The sequence below is a fragment of the Tyto alba genome, unplaced genomic scaffold (genome assembly GCF_018691265.1).
Source record: "Tyto alba isolate M040663 unplaced genomic scaffold, T.alba_DEE_v4.0 Super-Scaffold_2, whole genome shotgun sequence".
Classification (NCBI taxonomy): Eukaryota; Metazoa; Chordata; class Aves; order Strigiformes; family Tytonidae; genus Tyto; species Tyto alba.
Genome location: NW_024881282.1, coordinates 55,129,991 through 55,147,024, shown reverse-complemented (window position 1 = coordinate 55,147,024; position 17,034 = coordinate 55,129,991). Strand labels below are relative to the sequence as shown.

General features: G+C 33.2%; 1 protein-coding gene across 4 annotated transcripts in view; it reads left to right on the top strand.

Moving 5' to 3' along the window:
- The window catches only part of SLC16A7 (solute carrier family 16 member 7), an 86,676-nt gene that overhangs the window by 56,152 nt on the left and 13,490 nt on the right, over window positions 1–17,034 (top strand). The window lies entirely within an intron of this gene.

Genomic DNA, 17,034 nt, shown 5'->3' with positions numbered 1-17,034 from the left:
GTCAAATATTAGTTTGGAAAATAACATATCATATGGTATGTTCAAAATATTTGTGATTTTTATCTCAGTGGGTGTTTTGGTGATATTGCTGTGAAGATGAAATGGCGTGCACAGTGGAGATGACAGTTGTGAAATCCATGTAACACAAACAACAGATGGTTATGGATTTTTACTTTTGGACAGGACCTGGGCTCCTATGCTTTTCTTCCTCCCTGGTAACTTTTTCTTATTTTGGTTTTAGAAATACTAGCACAAGGAATTCAGTGGCCATGGATAAGGAGACTGAGAAGCTTTCTTAAAGTGACCTATGTCCTTTGTTGTCAGGGACAAGCATTTTTCTCCATCAGAATATGCAAAGTGTTGCATTTTAATAACCTCATTTAGAGTGTCCTTGAAAGCAGAACTTATCAACTTTCTGAATGCCTCATGGGCATGAGGGAATACTTCACATTTAGCCTAAAATATATGTAAAACATCTATGTCAAGTTAATTTGAGACTCACAGATAAAGGAAAAGAAGTCATAATGAGGTGACAGAAGAACAGAGCATTTTGAATCTTACTAGCAAATGGAGATAAGTACAAAAAAGAGGTATCAAGAGTAACAAAAATATTACAAATCTGTAGTAGTTCGGTTTTTAAAACAGAAGACATGAATGCTAAGGAAGCCTGATAAAACCTCTGAAGGGTAATACAGCCTCTTCTTACCTTTCTTGGAAGACTTTGAGTTTTAGTAAAACTGTACCTTGTAGGGCAGTATTTTGTGGTAGTAATGGCTGTTTTAAAGAGGCCTTCCCTAATGTTTAGAAAACACCCTTTAAAATGGTCACAGGAAGAAAGATAAAAAAAAGCCAATCTGTTGTGGATGGTTTTATACATTTTTTTTCAAACAGGATTTTTATCCCATCTACAGAAGCAAGCTGTTTTTTTACTCTGCAACTTGTGTTTGGCTGAACAGATAAGATCTAATTGTTAAATATCCAGTGCCTTTTGGGGATCCAGTTTTGTCAAGTTTTCATTAAACATAGTTTTTACTGGGATCTACTGAGCCACACTCAGGAAGCCAGTCTCAAAGTTAATGACATGCTGCCACTGAGAGAAATAAGGTCTTTTTGTCTTTTATTGTACACTTATGTTAATTTTGAATAATTGTCAGAAGGACATTAAGCATCAAGGAATTCCCACTGTGCTTCTACCAAGCTCTTTCAGTTTCCAAACCATAGGTTATTAGTAATGATTTGATGCATATCATAGAAGTATTTGTGGTAACTTAAATTTAATTAACCCAAGCCCTTTACTAAAACAGTTCTCATTTACATACAAGTAGGCAACATGGATTACATAATGAATGTTAGTTAAGCACTCTCCCTATTTAAGACTTTGTCTTCATCTTCATTTGGTTTTATAGCCAGGGTTTTCCATAAGTAATCAATATTGACAGCTTTTTTTTTTTTTTTTTTTTCTGCAAAGAAAGTTCGCTTTCTGTCCCACTTAGTTTCAAGTAATGGGTCAAAGTCAAACAACAATAAATAACAGGCATCATAAAATAAATTTTCTAAGGGGCTAAAACTTTGGGTTTGTTTAAGAAATATATCAAGGGACAAACTTAGGCCTTTGATATGTTCATTGAACTTGTAAAACCTTGACAAGAGAATTCTTATTTTGTATGTACTAGTAATGTTGGATTAGTTCCCATGTAGTGTTTCATATCACTTCATCATACAATGGTTGTATTTGTGATGTGTGTCGGGTGATTCAAAGGTAATGAAACAATGGTCTAGCACAACTGGGAATCATGAGATACTTAAGCAGATACCAGAGAAGCACTGTAGGGAAGGAAAAGTCTGTGTATACCATTGTAGTCACACCAGCACTTCAAATGAAATAATAAACCCAACACTTTACAAAGAACTTATTATAGAATTTTACTGGTCCATTGTTTTGGAATGTCTAAGAACTATTCCCTTGTTTATTTTGAAGGGTATATTCAAGGGAAACAGAGTTGTACTGATATGTTTAGAAGATATTCTAAGCCAGTATCAAATAGCAACAGCTGAGACTTTTACTGTGATTCATAAAGATATGTAGATCTATAGTCATTAACAGAGGTAAGTGGACCAGGGACTTGGTGGCAGGTTTATGCTGATGCCAGGGAAACTACAGAAATCAAAGAATGAGTTGGTTTTAAATTGTCTTTCATGGTTATTTTAAGCACTCTTTTAATTGATTAACTGATTTTGAAGTTTTTGCAGAGATCACATATGACACATGTAGATAAGGATATATACCATAGGAATAGTTTTTGATCAGTTAGAACCTTTTAATCTAACATTGATACTCTATTAAGATTACGTATGTCAAAGAGCACAAACAACTGCAGCTTTAGTGGGTAATATATGCTTAGTTGGTGTATACAAACAAAAAAAAAATCTTACCTTTCTTTTCCACAAATTTTGGCAGTTTTTTGTTGGTGTGTTTTTTTTTTTTTTTTTTTTTTTTTTTTTAATTGTCAAGAAACAGTTAAGCATTTTCACTTCAGTTTTACCTGACTTTTGTTCAGATGAATACATACTATGACTAGACAACCAAATAAAAGAATGTGGTTAAAATAGGAGACTGTATTGTGAAATAAGGTGTGGATTTCCTCATCTAGTTCAAATACTTCTTACAACACTTTCCCACTGATGATGGAAACATGTGCCCTGTATAATTTTCTATGTATACTGTTTTGAAACACTTATCATTAAGTGTTTTGACTTTTAGAAAACTTTGAAGGAACCAGTGATACCCTTACAGCTTTTTAACAATAGTAACTAGAGATTATATGGACAGGATTCATGTGTTTAGTCTTCCTCAACATAGACGCCTACATCTGAATCAGTTGTCTAGGTATCTCCTCTTGTCAGTCAATAAAAATGGGAATTTCTGATTCATCCCTTCCTAAGTTAAATATCTGAAACGCATCAAATAAATCGTGTTTTAGAAAGACTGCTCTGTCTTTTGAGTGCTAAAGGAACCTAGAGGAAGAATTCGGATGTCCATTTTGCACAGATCTGAGGTGACCCTACACAATTGTTGCCCTTTACTAATACATTATATTTTACTTCCTAGAGACTGATTTTAAGAACATTCCTGTTAGAGATGTGCACCCATGGTTAATGATTTTGAGCTTGTTCAGGTTAAGCTTTGCTTTTCTTATTTAATATTCTTCTTGTATATGGCACGGGTTATAATTCTCCCGTGTTTCAGTGACACTGACTTGGTTGTACTAGTTTTGATACTATTAAAAATACCTGGTAATTTTAAGTTTACCTATTAACTTGTAAATCTTCTCTAATCTTTCAATGACCTTCCTCATACTTATAATTCCCTCTCTTCCATCACCAGATAAGAAGAAAACACAACTGGGAGAATAGATGGTTTGTCTAATAATTGACCAAGATTACATTCTTCCGTAGCTGATTGTAAGCTGAGAGAAATCTGTGGATCTGTTATATTTTCTTCTGTTCTGTGAATGATTTGAAAGTTGAGTACACTTCAGCCTCTTTGTAGCAAGATCCACAAACACTTCTCTGTCAATATCACCTTTACCAATTTTGTCATGGTACAAACCTTACTCATACTGCTCTCCTACAGAGGACTTTTCCAGGAACAGAACTTACTTGACTGAAGTTTTTTCTTCTTTTATAAGAATTAGCTTCTGTGTCCCACACATGCTTCTTCCAGATTTTCAGATGTGTCCTAGCTTTTATATACTAGTTATTTTCTACATCATAGAATATAAATTAATGTCAGGATTTCCCAAGGACTCTGCAATGGCTTCTGGGCTAGGACTGGCACAAGAGAAGAAGGAGGATGTCCTTTTTGTGACACTGCTGAGCTCGTGAGTGTGTGCAATTAAGTAGCTAAATCTGTTGTTGCTTGCCTAATCAAAATAGTTGTAATTTCCAGAGCAGCAAGTAAGTCAACAAAGTGCAGGAGGTTTTACTTCTGGATAATTTTCCTTATAGGCTGTCTTTGCAGGAAATACTCAATCCATAAAAAAAAAAACAAGGCTCTATAACTGTTGCCATGAAACATTTAATTGAGGAACATAAGGTATTAAAGCTGGTGAGAAGCAGCAGGACATTACTTACTGTGAAATAAGATTTTTTATTTAGTTAGCTACTTAGTTATTTAGTTAGTTTACCTGGACATCTGCCCAGCAAAATGCAGTAAAATAAAAGAATTTAAGTAAAATAGCTACAGTGTTGATAAAGAACATTAGGTCATGTGCTACATATGGTGAATCTACAGGTTGTCTTTGAATTTGTAAATTTGTAGCTGAATGTTCTAGACTCACAGTTTGGCTAGTGACACTGGGAAAAAAAAAAAAAAAAAGATAATGGTATGAAAACTTCCAACAGTTCCATTGATATCATAGTGATGAATGATAGTCTTCACTGATGATGCTATGCTCTTATCAGAGATATGTAAAATAACTGCCTGGGACTCCATTCCAAGTATGAGCATCATGGTACCAATCCTGCAATATGTGCTTAATTTTAAATACCTTAGGGATCTCATACAGTTCAAAGTTAAAATACATTTTTCACCTGCTTAAAGCCAACATACAAATATGCTTATATATTTATGAAAATATGTTTATCCATAGGTCTTTATAGCATCAAGGTCTCTTGACAGTGTACCTTCAATGGCTTAAGTGCTCCCAGAGGCACTCATTATAATCTCATTTTTATTTATATCAACCTTAAAAAGACATTATCCATAAATGATTAATGTATTTTCCCCAAAATAATATATAGAAGATTAGCTTTGAGGATTTACAGTATTTGAGCAAAACTGGTGGTAGTCACTTTATTAAAGTAATCTTTTGATTAAAATTTTGATTTATTGTTCAGTAAGCTTATATCTGCTTCATAAATAAAAAATATAAATTTAAGGGTACTGTGTAATTTGACCTTAAGTATGAGTCTCCTAACTTTAATTTTAATTTATTGGATTCCACAGAGTTCTGGTGATGCAAAGTGCAGAGTAGTGGAGAATCAGGTACTGTGACTGTAGGGATTGTCTTGATTATTCAGTGAAGCAACAAGCTATCTAACCAGTAGTCTTATAGACAAGTGAGTATGTATGTAACAGATTGTGATCTGAAATTGTATGATTCTCACTGAGAAGAGAATCTAGTCAACATTAAAGATGGTGGTTGTAAGGGACTGATGGCCTGAATAATCATTTTGATTAACATATTTTTATTATTATAGAAAGTTCCTGGAAATCTTTAAAAAAGAAAAAAAAGTTTGACAAAAATGCCCCACAAACATTTCCTCATGTGGGCTGGGCTTGCAGAAGAACTACAACTCCCAGAATGTGATGGGGCAGTTCATCTCAGAGCGAGGTCCAATGTGTGTTATGTGACTGCATATGCAGTAATGAGCAACACAGTCCAGCAATTGGGCTCATACTAAATTAAAAAACTGTAGAGCTTCAATTTTTTTAAGATGGTTTGGTAATGAAATGTAATATAGTACTGAATGACCTGGAACAAAATATTTGCAATTACTTTGAAAAGCTAAGAGAAAGAATTAGATCATGGGAATGACAGATAGTTATATTTCTAATTTGCTTATTTGCACAACAGGAGACATTTGAGATATGTCAGAGTTTTAATTCAACTAAAAATTCTCAGACTTTAAATTTTTATTTCAGCTTGGGAATAGAATGGATGTTAAAACATAAGAGTGTTTCATGCAATGCTAGTTCTAATTTTATGTATCGTTCGTTAAAAATCAAATAGCATGTCACAAAGATAGTACATGTGGGAGTGATTCTCTTGTCTTTCACACAGTGCCATAGTTTATACCTGTGCAAAGAGTGTGCAAGGTTATATAAACCATTGCAATTGTGATTTAGAAGGTTTTCATATTTACTTACTCAAATGTAAACAGTAACTTGAGTGCAAAGCACTTGACCCTATGCTCAGAGAAACAGAGCTGAAGTGGCATATGGGATTAAGACAAGAACAATTTTGTATCATAGAATTTCTTCTGTATCATTTCTCCTGTTGTTATAAAAAAATTTACCTGACAAGGTAACATATTGCTGCAAGGTACATTTACCTGACAATAAACATATTGCCTAGATCAGTCAATTTTCTCAACCAATTGCTTTTCAGTAAGATGTATTAAAACCCACTAAATAAACATAGTTCCTCCTGTGGGAGGAAAATAAGACTTTCATTACTAAACCTAAGTAATATTCTCCTCACAGGCACACCTGTTAAATCCTTGCAGTAGTGGGTAAATTTCATTGGATTATTTTAATATGTTCTGGCTGAAGAATATCAACGTAACTCCTTAGACGAAAGGTGGCTTCAGGAATGCATGATGTTTAGGCAACATCTGTAATACAAATAATGAGAAACCTATATTTTAATGGACACCAAATTATTTTGAATTTATGATGTATCACCATCATTAGAAGTAAGCTCTTTGACATTACTTGTTGGAGAATAAGGTTTCTGCCAGTGGTGGGTTGTTCTATTTCTTCACACTAGCTAAGAAAATACACCTGGTTCAAAAGCCACAGAAATTTTATCTTCAAGTGCAATAAGATGACACTAGGTTACTAAGCCACTTCATGTTACTTTTTGCTGCAGAGCTCAAATCTTCCCTGTTCAGGTAGGCAGACTCGATCTAGACTTCCCCCACCCCTCCACACCACCATTTTTAGAAGACCTTGTCAATGTAGATGTATCCTCTGCTGCTACAGGGGAAAGGACTGTATAGAGAACATTATACGTGTTGTTTCCTCTCTAGTCCAAGCAAAACACAAATGCTATAAAAACATTTGGGCAAGTCCCTTATAATATATTCCTTTTCCACTGCTTAAGTCACAGCCTTCCTCTACTAATTTTTCATTATTCTTTAATTCCTTACTTGATCATATTTTGTGAAATACTGGTTTCATAGGGGAAGGAATACTTTAACCCTCATGAAAATAAATTATCATGTTTTGGTTAATTACAGCCCATGGAAAGTGTATCTGTTGATTCAGTTCACAAAAGAAATACCATGTAACTATAGATAGGAAACATCTAAAAATTTGAAAGACCCATCAGGTAAAGCTCTTTCCATTGTGGATGGAAGTATCGACTTGATGACAAATTCAACTCCAATTCCAATGACAAAAAGTATGTGAGGTAGGTATGGAAATATGCAAAGATAACTTGACATCTGCTCAGATAATGTATAGATTAAAAAAAAAATGTATCTGTTTTTTCTTTCAGTTCTATTGGTTAGAGTGTTTTTCTTAGGTATGTGTATTTTGCTGTAAAGGGCTAGGGAGAAGCAAGGAAAAAAGAATGAGGAGAGAAGTTATTAGAACTCATTCTTAAATTATTGTTTAATCAGCAAATATTTTCCTGAAGATTATTATTTTTAGAAAGCAGTTAAATGCAGTTTGTCTGAAGTTTAAGTAAATTGGAAAATGTTATGATCTGAACCTGTGGGACACTTTCAGAATTCTGGACCTGTTCATTAAGTTATTTACAAAGGCTCCACTTCCTTTAGGGTTTAATAAAGGCTACAGATTCAGGCACAGTTGAAAAAAAATAAATGCATTGACAGTTTAAACCCATCACATAAATCTTGTTTCTATTGTTGATCAAGGGGGTAATCTTTGGATAACTTCTGGCTTTGCATTATTCAAGTTTTGATTTTTTTTTCTTCATGTTTTTAGCTCTTTGACAATTTATTGCTTTTAGTATTTTTGACCTAGAAGACAAAATATTCAATGTTAGCTTTACATATCGTTCTATAATTAAACAAACTTTCTCAATATACATACACGTTATTTTTTCACTTGTCTGAAAATAGGAAAAAAAGCTCACATATGAACCCCCCCCACCCCCAAAATTCTCAGTTTTAACTGAGAACTGAATGTAGTTATGTCTCACTCCATCCCCCACCCCAGTTTCCCAGTCTTCCGTTTTGCAAAATCTGGGAAAAATGCATAATCTGTACTTTGTGTGGTCCCAAAAATATACTACCGTTGTCTGCACTTACACTCAGAATACCTCAGGTGCTAAAACCTAATGAGAATGCTCAGTTCCCATTTTGTATGATATCTTTGAAACACAAATAAATTCCCTTCCCACTCCTCTTTCCTTTCACCTTTCCCTTCCCTCTTCCCTCTTCCCCTTTCCCTCACTCTTCCCATTCCCCAAGTACATTGTGAACTAAATATTATCCACATATATTTACCTTACACAGTTCTTCAGACATGATCTAATTTATGAGCTGTAAAGGAATTTGGGAAATTCCCACTCTTAGGCTTCTAATTGTTACCATTGAAAGTCACCATATGTATTTTACTGGATATTATTAAAAATACAATTATAATGAAAATAATGATAAAATAATATTTTAGAAAGATTTTTTCTATAAAGTACATTTTAAGCTTAATGATACGTATGTGTTAAATAGCAAATGCATTAGGAAATACTCTTAAAATATTATTGGCAATGACCTAAATATGATGGCTTCTCAGGGCACTTCCAAGTTATAAATGCATCCAGCTTTATACTTCTCATTACATATATTCTGAATATGTAGATTAGATTAAATGATCCACTCATGATCCATAATTCACAGTAAGTGGTCTACGGAAACATCATAGGTAGTAGATTGAGTCTTTTCAATTTGAAGTTTAATTGTACAGTGCATAATTGAGATCAGAAAGGAATATCATAAAGGAGCAACTGGGAAGAAGCACGTATCTTGTGCTTTCTCTGAAATTGCATATTATTGCCTGTAACAATATATAAGGAATCATTTCCAAGTTGATTTAGTTATAATATTATTCTGGAAGAAAACAAATAAACTGTAGGATGATGTGCAGGGTAAAAATGTTATATTGTATGAACGTTAATATGCTGGGCAATTTTTAGAAGACAAAGAAATTTAAATGACAATATTAATCGTAACTGAAGTTGGATGAATTTTTCACATTGAATGCATTATCTGAAAAATGCAATGATTTGAGTTACAGAGAATATGCTCTACATTCGTAAGAACTGTTAAATAGCTTGAGCAAGGTCTTCTGAAAGTGTTTGCTATGACTTCTTGTCTCTTTGGTGTCTGCTAGGCTTCCAAATGACAAAGTATTGTTTTGCTTCCAGGAAAAATAGCTGGAGATTTTTAAGGTGTATAAAAATCAGGAATGATAATAGGAAATAATAAATAAGAAGTGGTAAGTAATGAACATTTACAAATACTGTGTTCACATGTGCATACACAGATTTGTAGAAAAGACAGTAATTCCTCAAAGAGGAAGAAAGAAAAAAGGGAGATATTTGTAACTAGCTAATAACATGGTTTAGGAAAATGTATATGAAGAATTAAAATAAATATTTGCAAGCATTGTTTGTTTGTTTGTTTCTTTGTTTTTCCTTCCCAACAATTATTTACATATTTTCAAGTTCTTTGAATTTGAAAGAGTGCGTTCAGAAGTTTCCAGGTGAAAAATGCTTACCAATGGGATGAGTGCTTTCCGTTATCCCGGGAAAAAACAACTAATTTTTATTATTAGGTTTCCAGCAGTCAGATGAGGAAAAGTAGTGGGTGGGATTTTTTTTTGTCTGTGTGTGTATTTGTGTGAATATATAGTCTCTATGTCTGGGCATAGCATTGTTTTTAGTAAGATTATTTTTGATATAGAAAAACTAATAGAAATACTGGATAGCTATAAATGAGCCTCTAGTTTCGGATTAGTATTTTCCTTTGTTCCCTGAAAGGAAACACAGTAGATAGGATATATTTTAATCATTTCAGAAATATGATGCTTGTTTCTGTAAAAGTGCTTAAACAAAGGTATTACCAAATTGAACCAAGTCTTTCACTTACAGCCATCTACAGAGAAAGAAGGAGCAGCCACTGAATTGAATGGATAGTAGTTCAAGGATAAGACCTCAGGAAGAAAACCACTAAATATTTTTATTGGAGCATTTCTATACTTAGAGTTATGTCTCCTGAAATTCCTGGTAAAACCCCCAAAAGAATATAAATTTAGTTAAATTTATTATTAATACCTTCATGTTAACTACTGCTACGGAGAATTATATTTACTAATATTTATATACTTGTATTATTATCTTTACTGTATTTCCAGAGAGGAAAAATTAGTAAGTCCTTGTTTGGTTTTTCATTTGAAAGAAAAGTAACCATGAATGGAACAGGTTCATTGTGTGTGTCAACAGTATCATTATTTAAATGAAATCCCTAACACATTTTTGGGGCCTGAAAAGCTGCTTTAATTTAGATTCATGCAAGCCTATGAAGTCTGAGAAGTTAACTGTGGTTAAATATTATGCTTTAAAAATTCGTTGTCTTTTCTTCTGCAGGAAACTTCATTAATTCTTTCAAGTACCTTGTATTTGCCGCTGAATTTTCTAATGTTCATGTTGATACACTACATGACATTTACTGCTTAAAGTACAAGCTGGTTGCATCAGTTTTCTGAGAAGAAAAGAACATTTATCTGAGAAGACCATTTGCGATGCACAAATCATGTGCTGATGCTATTTCCAGATATCCCTGTTAGAGAGGCATGCAGGCCACTTTGTGAAAAATATGTGCCTGGTGTTGCAATGTTCCTCTCTATTTATATGCTTCTCTCATAGGTACTTTGGTTCCATTTCATCATTAGCTTCTTCCCTCCTTTCTTCTTTCTTGTTTCTTGCCTTTTTCCAAGTTGAAAGACTAGTTTTTGCAAGTATCTGTGCATGGGTGTCACTTTACTCAGTGATATTGAAGGTAACAGGAATGCAAATATAAGGAAAGTTTAAAAAAATGCTGAAATATTTTTCTGCATCTGACTTAATTTCACAATAATGTGTCAATGTAAAATTTGGGCAATTAATTTTGGGATAGAACTTTTTTTTATAGTCAGTGACCATAAATGTTTCTGAAAATTGCTGAATGTTCAGCAGTTCATAGAATTACACTAATTTCTTATTGAATAGTATGAAGTTTCATATTTTCAATTTAAAAAACATATCATAAATTATCTTAAAGCCTTCTGCTTTGTGATCAAGTGTTTTAGCCTTTCATGAAAAAAATTCTGTAGCAGAGCATGCAAACAATAATTAATATAAAGCATTGGTATGTATCCATGTAAATAGTAATCAGCAAACTGAGCAGTTTTCCAACTTTTTAAATTCATAGATACAGAGTAACTTGCTAACTTGAAGATGATTTCTAAATTATATGGTCCCTAACTCCATACACATTTGCATACTAGCAAACAAGAAAAAAACCCATAAGCCAAACAACAACTTTAATCAAAATATGTAATGCCCTTGGTTCACACCTCTGATGTATCGCTGGGAAAAAAGCGCCAGTTACCAAAGCAGATCAAGAATCTGTAATTTCTACATAACAGCAATGCATTTAAAGCAAGAACCAGCACCACTGATAACTTATTTTGTTTCTTCTGAACATTTCAAGAAAAAGAGAGCTCATATTTGCAGCCAGACATACATGTTCCTGACTTGAGCACATCAGTTCTAAATTGTCAGGTGTAACCTTTTGGGAGGAGGATCCGTGAAGAAGCAGCCAGTGTGTTGAGGCACTTTACTATCAGCCAGGCTCCTGTGGGTTACCACACACGTGATTACTGTATTTCTCTATTTCTAAATCATAAGGAATATCTGAAGGTCAAATTAATCCTCATTAGTAATCAAAAGATAGAAACAATAGAATTCAAGGATCCTTAAGGACACAAGTGAGAATGGGTGCATTCAGGGTGATGACACTGAGGAAATGTAGTTAGAGGAGGGGAAGTGGTGAGCAAAGTATGACGGATGGTTGAACGACTGACTGCCAACTCCCTGGGAGTCTGTGCTTTCCAGCTGCTGAGCTATCTTAATTCATAGATTAGCAACCATAACTCAGTGTTAGCCATTTCTTTTTGGTGATATTTATTGCAAGAGAATTTTTTTCTCGTTGCTTTCTGTCAAGGTTACTATATTATCTAGGTTTATGGAATTAGTGAAGCTAGTTGTAAATGTTATAACTGGAAAAAAAATACTGCCAAATGCACAGAGGAACTACAGAGAAAGCTTTCCAACAGTTGTTGAGCTATGTTACCTTCACTGCTGTTGCACAAACACATGGCATGTGTCAGGAATATAGGTTACCGTTCCCAGAAATGTGATAAAGAATCTAACACAAAAATAATTGCATGTAATTTTAATATTTTCAAATTCTTCAATATTTTTTGGATTTTTTTTCTGTCTACCTTCTCTAAATGCCTACCCAAGAGTATTAAAAGTATTTAGCCAAAGGTTTTTGAACTAGAGATAAGACTTTCAGAGAATGCTCAGTATTCTGACTTAGTCCTGCTTGAGAAAAGTGGCATATTTTTAAAGATTTTCCAACTTAATGAACAGGTTTTAAACATGATCAGAAACAGTTTTGAGTTGTTTTTACTCTTGATGCCAGAGATGACTTTCCAATAGCAGTAGTAAGTACTTGCTTAAGGCTTTTGCAGTTGAAGTTGTTCTAAAGTCAAAGATAAAGCTCTACTACAGCAAAATATTGGGGGTTCTTTGCCAAACAAAGCAAATTATGTCCTGCAAATAGATTTTCTATTTTGCTAAAAAAAAAAAAAAGGTAAAAGGAAAGGAAGAAGCAGAAAAAAAGAAAAATAAAAAAGGACAGAAGAAAAAAAGAAGAAAAAAGAAGAAATAGAAAAAGGAAAAGAGGAAGAAAAAAGGAAAAGGAAAAGGAAGAAAAAGGAAGTCTGATATTAGCAAGCAGTTTATTCTAATGTTAATTATTGGATCTCCTTTGGCTTTGACTCTGAATTTTCTGTAGAGCTGCATTGTCTTTGCAGAGCAGATGGCTGAAAATTTACTTGTGTTTAAATCACTTGACTTGACAGGGTGCAATCTACAATATTGCATTAGTGCTACTTGAAATATTATTATTACATTTATTTTCAACTTCTTTCAACAATTCACTTTATTCAAATAAATGTCATATTGTTCAGCCTGAGTCATTTCAGATTGCTTTGGATCAATGACACTATGAACACTGTAAAACATTGTCAATATATGTTTAAAAATTTGCCTTTATATCAAGAAGATTCATCTTTAGTTCCATACTAAAAATAATTCAGGTAGCAAAATAAAAAGCATAAATACAGTAGTTGTATGTGAAACAGATTACAGATGAAAATGAACATTAATTTCATCACTGTATTATAGCAGTGAGAAATCAAACCAGGACAAATACATATATATGTATATATGTGTACATATCTATATATACGTATGTATATATATGTATAAATACACACTTTAAAAAGAAACTTTCATTCCTACAGTAAATGTAAATATAGAATAGATCTCAAGATGACTTCATTATGGACATAAAAGGCAATTATGGCAGTTTGATACTGATACAAACCAATTCCTAGCCTGTAAACATTTTGTCTGGTTATTATACATTTAAGTTGTAGAACATTTCTTCATCCCTCACAGAAAATGGTGTCTATTTATGGGAGACCTGCCTAAAGTTTTGGGTTTGGTTTTTTTTTTTTTTTTTTTTTTTCATTTTGGAAAGAAATAAATTGATGAAAAAGAGAAAGGGCAGTAAGAATTACAGTGTCCTAGATTCTCTTCCTCTTATAAATTAATGGAGTGTACCTAATACATTTAGACTTATAAATGTTATTCTACCTGAGAGCTGAGCAAGATATAGATTTTATGCCAAATTAATCTTCCCTTATTCTATTTCATAGCCTTAACATTGATGTGCCTGTACTGTTACCTCAAGGTATTATGAAATGGAAATATCATTGTCTGGTTTGCATCCTTTAAGCTTTTAGAGATACTAGATATAAAGTTGATGCATTGTCTCCACAGTCAGATATTTTTTTGATCTGTGTATTTTCTTAAGGCTGAAAAAAGTGAATAAATTTATAGATGTGTGCATGAGTGCATGTGTATCTCTGAGAAAGTAACTGTATGAGAAATAATATTAAATTTATTATGCCTAGTTTGAGCCCTCTTAATTTCCACAAAAATAGCAAGCACTACATTTATTTAAAAATAAATGTTAATGTTTGAGTTATGTTTAAACCATATTAGCACCATAAGTATCTTTTAAGGGGGAAAAAGTGATTATTTCTTCAAACATTGGCTTTTCAAATCTGCTTAATATTCAGTTATGTAGTCTATTTATTGCTTTTCATTTACAACTTCCAAGTAAACTTGAAAGTTAGAGGAAAATATAGATTATTGCTACCTTTGTTATTGTAAGAAGTAATTAATCTAATTTGTAAGCAATTTCTTCTGAGATGTCTTGGTATTCATTGAAGACCAGCGAAAAAAGCTTTGTCCTCACATTTTGCACTGTATGATGTGCAAGAGAATGTTCTGCTGAGCCACAAAACAGAATGTAGGTATCACATTATTATAGGCTTAGTATAAAACATCATAAACAGCTCCCAATTGCGTAACCCAGTCTCTGCTCACATAGCTGAAATTACTCTTGCCATCTTTCCCTTGACATACGATGAAGAATATGAAAAGCTGCTCTTTTTTCTTGCCTTCTAAAGCATCTGTATCCTGCTGCACAGCCCTTCCTGAAACTAGTTACAGTTGCTGTTTTATACCTTCTTGCAGTCTGGTCATTTGCTTCAAACAGAAAGTTATAAAACAAAAATGTAACCAGGAGACTGTTAACATATTATGATAATGGTCTTAAATTTGGTTTAGGGAGTGTATAGTCTTTTGTGGCTGATGGTTTGTAGGTACTAAGGGAGAGATCAGAGTAAATATTCTTGTGGGCTTCCTGACTTAACATCTGTTATGTAGTTACTTCAGGCTTCAGGAAAGTAGGCTCAGAGATCTAGCAGTCCTTTAGTTCATTAACGTGCATTAATGTATAGCATGATTTTGGCAGTGTTACAGTACTCAAACAGCTTAATCTTCCTTCTGCTAGAAAGAAAAAATATGCAAGGAATATAGATACATGCTGGCATGTGAGCATTGCATAAATAATTGTAGAAGCTGTTAGATGTGAAATGAAATTTGTGAATAGCTATAAAGCATATGATGGCAAGCAAACAGCTGGAATTCATGTAGATTTGTATATGTTAAAGTACAAACATGCATTATTTTATAAGACTTCAAAACCAAGCAGATACACAGATCTCACAGGAATATATTTAACCTACTCGTCAGATTGGAAGGGTTCCTAGATAATTTAGGGAGTAAATTTAAACTAATTTCATGGTTTATAGAACAATTAATATTTCCCACATACATAAATTTTAAATCAAAATATTGGAATATACTGAAAGAAAACACCAGATAAAATGAAGCAGTGGTGGTAAATACACATCATTAATTTAAGGAATACATCTCAAACGGAGTATTAGGTTTAAAGGAATTTTAGTTTCATAATACATTCTAGATTTAGGTCATTTGTAAGTACAGAGCTCAGACCTATCAGACAGATTTATCTTTCCTCTGGTGTCTTCATCTATTGCCTACCTAAACTGATACATCCATATTTGACCTCAGCTAACAGATCTTGTAGGTGAGACTAATATTACATACATTGATCTGAAAAGCTGTAACTTACAGTCCTGGCCTAACTGCCGCTGTTTATATCTGCAGAGATGCAGTTTTCTTGTTCCTGATAAGAAACTACAAAATTATTTCCCTCAAAGGAGAGGTAAACTTGCCATGTCTGGGCAATCCCCCAAAAATACAACCAACCAAACACTAAAAACAAACCTCTTCCCCAAACCCCTAAACAAGCAAACAAGAATCTGGCTTGTTTTCCTGTCCTACAGAAGAAGGAAGGAAGGATTGATGGGACAGTATTAAAGGATATTAATATTATAGTGAGTACTCTTTTGGGGTGAATATTACAGAAGAGCTCATCTTTGTCCTTGATTATAGTTGGAAAACTTTGTCAGTGCTGTGTAATGCTGAATGCTGTCTTTTTTATCCATAATTTTGTTTAAAACATTAACAATATAGCAATACTACACAACAGTCTTTTTTTTTTTTTTTTTTTTTGTGCCATTCTTCTCTTTCCAGCACTTGGTACTCTGCTATGTGTGGTTTTACTTCATCTTTTTCATTTGATCTCACACCCATTCTTCTGGCTTTTCATGCTGCCTTTGTTTAATGAGAAAAGAAAAAAACAGATTGCTAACAGGTCTAGCTACATCATAACTGAAATATTTATGTAAGGGTACAATTCAGGGTGCTGCCTGTAATGAATAAATCTGTAGATAGTATAGTCAAATATTTCCCTGCTATGATACCTCTTTCATACATTTTTTTCCTAAGGATCAGCAAAGGAACATTTTAAGTAAAATTACATCAAGGCAACATTTATTACAGCAGTAATTTGGGGAGAAGGTCTGAATGTTTACAAATACTAAACAAATTTTTCATTTACATTTTTGTAAATACTTCCATCTCATCACAGGAAAAAAACTTGAAATTTTAAAATTCATTCTTTTGCTATCTTTGAAGTGAAATACTATTATCGTGTTTAGCAATGCTAAGAATTAAAACTTTTTTTTTTTTTTTTTCCCCAGAAAATTTCCTTGGATTTATTTTCAAAAATATGAGTATTACTTGATATTGGGATGAAACTTTTTGCTTTGAATTAAACAAAGAGTTCGAGTTAAAAGGGTTTTTTTTCATCCAGAGAAAATATTTGTATTGTTCACATATTTTAAAAGGGCTTGCTTTCTAATTCAAACATGAGCCAAACTACTGATTGTCCAAACATAGCTCTGTAAATAAAAAAAAAATGTGATTGAAGTTATGCTTCAGCATAGTTATGAGAGCACAAGTTTATTAAGACAGGAGAAGTAAGCATGATATATTTGGGAAGTGCAATTTTCTGTCCTTCATGTTTCACTGCTTTCTCCATATGGCCTCAGTGGAGAAAGCCCACCTCATCACTATTCTGCACAGTGGCTCCCCCAAATGGAAATAA